The sequence below is a fragment of the Sciurus carolinensis genome, chromosome 11 (assembly GCF_902686445.1).
Source record: "Sciurus carolinensis chromosome 11, mSciCar1.2, whole genome shotgun sequence".
In the NCBI taxonomy this organism is placed as follows: domain Eukaryota; kingdom Metazoa; phylum Chordata; class Mammalia; order Rodentia; family Sciuridae; genus Sciurus; species Sciurus carolinensis.
In genome coordinates, this window is record NC_062223.1 from 22,370,333 (window position 1) to 22,375,751 (window position 5,419).

The following is a 5,419-nucleotide window of genomic DNA, read 5'->3' on the forward strand; positions in this document are numbered from 1 at the left end:
GAAAAATTCTTAGGTTACTCTATTGCACTTGATATTTCTCTATGGTAAGGTGTAAAGTTGCAAAAACTCTAAGTTCATTTCTCAAAAATAACTAAAAAGGAATGGAATATTTATTTCAGAAACCAAATGGGAAAGTATTAACAGTCTTCTTCCATGACAAACTAGATTAGAGATTTTAATTTCAATAGATAGACTTGATTATTGTACTTTTTATTATTTTACAGCTTATTTTCCAAACTTCCATTTAAACAGACATTGACTTATCAATAAACTGGTGATTATATTAAACATGTACTGCTTGGTTTTGAAAACTGAACCTTCAAATTGATAATCATTCCAAGATATCTTGAAACATTCTGCAAGATATTCTTAGACAGACATTACAATATGCGATGTAATTTGGTGTTGATTAATTTCCTGACTGTCTCCTTCACATCTTTGTTCCTGAGGCTGTAGATCAGGGGGTTCAACATGGGGATGACCACTGTATAGAAGACAGAGGCCACCTTAACCATGAGCCAGGAACTTTTGGTGACTGGAACACAATAGAGAAAAAGGATGGTCCCATGGAAGATGGTAATGGTGGTCAGATGGGAGGCACATGTGGAGAAGGCTTTGTGATGACCCCCTCCTGAAGGCATCTTCATGACTGTGATAAAAATGAAAACATAGGAAGCAAGAATGATCACCAGGCTGCTTATTTCATTCAATGTAGAAGACACTAAAATGATCTTCTGGTTAATATAGGGATCTGAATAGGGTACAGCAACAATGGCAGCATGCTCACAAAGTTATTTATGATATTATTTCCTTGGAATGATAATTTCAGTAAAACATAAGTAAGTGTCAAGGAACAGACTAGCCCCCAAGAATATGATGCTCCAACTAATAAGTAACACAGCTTCTGGGACATTGCAACCGTGTAGAGGAGAGGATTGCACACGGCCACAAATCGGTCATAGGCCATCACTGCCAACATGAACATCTCTGTCACCACAAATATGCATGCAAAGAAGAACTGCAGGATGCAGCCTGGGAAGGAGATGGTTCTGTCTTCCACTACCAAGTTTTCTAAGAGTTTGGGAGTCACCATGGTAGAGTAGCAGAAATCAATGAAGGACAAGTGACTGAGGAAAAAGTACATGGGGGTGTGGAGTTTGGGGTTGACGCTGATGACCAGGATCATGCCCGTGTTGCCCAGCACAGTGACTATGTAGATGGTCAGGAAGAGCAGGAACAGGGGGCACCTGGAGCTCTGGGTATTCTGAGAAGCCCAGGAGGATGAATGTCACTCCAGCAGTCTGATTTTCTTGGGTTCTGTGGATACAAAGGGAAAGTTGATTCAGAGAAGAAAGTAGACAAATTTGGGTAAGGCAGAATGAAATGAGAAAACACCCAGTCTTAGTGGTTGTCCACAACGAGTGTCATGGGAAATATATCTGACAGTTACATTTGTTTACAAGCAAGCCTTCATTAATGCCACAATTATAATGGAGTATGAAACTCATACAATGGAATAATAAGAAAGCAAATTGAGAGGGGAGAATAGAACTGCAGTTGGCCCTGACATATCTCCAACTAGCAAACTCAGCATCGCCACAGAACATTGACCTGATGGGAAGAGCCAAGTGAGCTTTATGCACGAGAAGAAAATTAGTGAACTTACTTATTTCCAAGGAAATACTCATCATGAGTTTCATCAATCTCTTCCCTGCCTTGCTTATTCATTTCTGATAATTTAACTCTAAAAAGAAAATTAATGAATCATCAAATTGATCAACCTATTTTTTCCTGTTGTTTCATAGTTATTTCTGAACTTCTTTTCCCAGTGTCCTTCCCATGCTCAGACATCCCTTTTCTTTACTTTTTCTATAAAATAATAATTCATAGTTATAGAAAATTATAAATGCTCTTACCTCCTCTTGGTATAATCCATGTATTTAGTGCAATTTCAAGGTGAAACAAACTTAAGTACAATAAGTCCTGACCGATTTTTTTATGTTGAAACCTTTTTCTTTTCTAGGGGCTAGTGTGATATCAGGAATTGAACTCAGAGGCATTCAACCACTGAGCCAAATCCCCAGCCCTATTTTGTATTTTATTTGAGACAGCATCTCAATGAGTTGCTTAGCTCCTCCCTTCTGTTGTGGCTTGCTTTGAACTCCACATCCTCCTGCCTCAGTCTCCCGAGCCACTGGGATTACAGGAGTGCACCACCACACTGGGCATGTTGAAACTCTCCTACCACATCATTCTTAGGTGGTCAGTTCAGTCTACATCAAAACCTCCAAAGATGAGATGTTGCTTCCTGAGGAATTACACTGGATTTTGTTTGATTCAGATTTTTTTCTGGAATTCAGTAGTTTTGGTAGCCACATAGTCCTTTCAAAGTTCTATTCTACTGGCTGCCTCTAGTTTATTCTCTTAATCTCTGGAGAATTAACACATTTTCCTCATTTGCATCATTTTCCATAGCCATGTTCACACCATTATCTGTCCTTATGAATAATTGTAAACCCTAAAAGTTTATGCAGTATCTATAACATAGCATACTTCACTTACTTTCTTACCATGTACCATTGTGTCACTGTCTGTTCCACAATAAAATAAAAATCCACAATAGCAATAATGGAACTCTAGGACATAGCAGGTACCCCATAACATTTGTTGAGTAAGTGGATGCGTGGATGTGAAGTGAATCAATTCTGCACTCTAGGAACATACTATATGTGCATTTAGGTAAAATCTTCTAACACTACTAAAGACTTTAAAATTGCCTATTGAATTACGACTGCACTGTAAATACACAAGTCTCTAAGGCACATCTTGAGTCCTACAAAAGAAGTAGTTACAGCAAAATCCCATGGGATCTATGCATGCTAAAGTAGTATAAACCAAGAACAGTTATGGAAAAAGGGTCATTGTATTATTTTATTTGTCCTGTGTTCCCTTAAATTACTTCAACTATGATTTTCTATAATTTAATACAATTATTCTAATCCACATTATAACTACTTTTTGAAACCTAAAATAGAAGTAAGCACAAGGGAAAGATCATTCCATATAGAATACTTTGAGTTGCATGCTTTATTAGCTGAAATGAAATATTTTGTAGTTATCTGATTTATTATTATATTATTTTCCAAAACAATACACACACACTTGTGTTTCTTGAATAACATCCCTGCAGATTTCCTTCTTCAACTGCTCTTTAAATTTCCTTCAATCCAATATCCATAATTTGACTTTGTACTACATTAATTTTTGTCCTGAATCTATTTTAATATAACACAAAGCTCATTGAGTCAAAATTCCATAACTCTGCATACTTTTTCAAATGTTTCACAATATCTATTCTTTCTTTCAATCTGTTTTTACATATTCTAAGCAGCCCAAGGCTGAAAGCAAAATCATTGCCATCAAAGACAAATATATGCTGATATTTATATATTCGGCTAACTCCTACCCTCACATCTTTTCCACCCTTCTAGATTTTGACTCACCAATACTTATGAACTTGAGGCTTCAGGTTGAGGTTCACAGCCTCCCATTCAGTCTCAGAAAGTGTCACAATATTCAACAAACTGAAGGCTCAAGGTGCAGATTGCAAATTATTTCCTTCCTTTCTAGTGACATGCACCCCTGATGATTCTTTATTTGCCATATATTCATTACTCTATTAAGAATTTTAAACCATAGAATTTAAAAAATATAAGTCTCATGCTCTGAAATGTTTCTTCTGAGAGTCAACCAAAGAATAATATATGCAATTGCAAACAATTCAATGTACCACAGAATTCTTATCACTTCTTAAAAATAAAGGTTTGAGCATTGAAGAAGTTGTTTGTGATAAAGAAAAACAAAATATTTCCTGGTAATGTAGGTCAGCCTTTTAGAGTGCATACAGTGAAAGAACAGGAAACAAATATTTCTAGACAGCAGAACTGTATTGTTATCACAGCAGCTAGATTTGTACCCGTGTTTGACTCCTTAAAGATTATAGGAACACATTCTTTTCCTTCTAAAGTAAAATGAAGGAAGAATTTAATCAACCCACCTCAATGCAGAGGAATTTGACTGAATAATTTATTAAAATTTGTTTATAAAGATTAATAGCCTTCTTCAGAAAAAGGCCTTTTTCTGCTCAATCTTTTCAAAATAAACTCAGTGATGACAGAATGAAAGAGAAGATGGAAATCTTATACCTAGCTTCAGTGTGCCACACATATATTCCACCAAGACCTTGGGGATTTTGATCCAGGAGAATAAAACTGAAGTGCTGCCTCAGAAGCCATACGTGGAGCAATTAGAGGAAACAAAGCCCCATGTGATATTTTGTTTGAATGTAATTTCTTCCAAAGATGGAGGAATACTTTCATAATCAATTTAATTTCCATGATCTTATGAAAAATCTGGTTATTGGGCATGACACATTTAATTTCTTTACCTATTGTGTTTTAAATTTGCAAAAGAAAAAATCATGTTAAGCAACAATATATCGATAACTATTCTGAATTTTTTTTTCTGGACTCCAATGTGGGTATATATGTACCCCTGTATATCTGGACACAAAGCTTGTACACAAAGATGAATAGATAAAGAAATCATCATATCTATAAACAAGGGGATATTACTCAGCCATAAAAAAGAATAACTTTATGACATTCACTGGTAAATGGATGGATCTGGAGATGAGCAAAATAGGCCAATTTCAAAAAACTAAAGGTTGAATGTTTTCTCTCATATGTACTGAACAATCCCAAAAAAGAACAAATTTGAATTTCTAACACTTTCTCATTTCAAATTTACTAAAAAGCTATAGTAATCTAAATGATGAGGTACTGGAATAAAATCAGATGCATGATCCATAGAATAATGGAATAGAATATAAATCTGAGATATAAACATACATATATATATATATATATATATATATAATTAATATATATATCAGAAAATGGCCAAAGATCATTTAATGTTAACAAGATAATCTTTTAAATGAATGATATTTAGGAAGCCAGATACCTTTATGCAAATAAAATTGAGACTTGCCTCATCTTAAAAAAATACTTAAAATGTATCAAGGCCTTAAAAAGACCTAAAACTGAAAATGTAGAAAAAAGTCTTAGAAGAAAAACTTCATGACTTAGTATGTATTAATGATTTCTTGGATATGACATCACGACAATAGGAAAAAAAAAAAAAAGAAAAATGGAGGAAGGAAAGAAAAATGGAAAATAACAAATGTTGGGAAGGTTGTGAAGAAATCAGTCTCTTGAATTATTCATGTGAATATAAAATATTGAAGCCTCTATGGAAATCTGTGTGATGGATTATCAAATAACTAAATATGGAAATAACATATGATGTAGTTATTCCACTTTCAATAAATGCCAAATTAATTAAAAGCTGATTCTCT

At 34.5% G+C, this 5,419-nt stretch overlaps 1 pseudogene; it reads right to left on the reverse strand.

Annotated features, from left to right (window-relative positions):
• Positions 1 to 380: 380 nt before the first annotated feature.
• Positions 381 to 1,936, reverse strand: LOC124959188 (olfactory receptor 5D13-like; annotated as a pseudogene).
• Between the last annotated feature and the right edge of the window lie 3,483 nt (positions 1,937 to 5,419).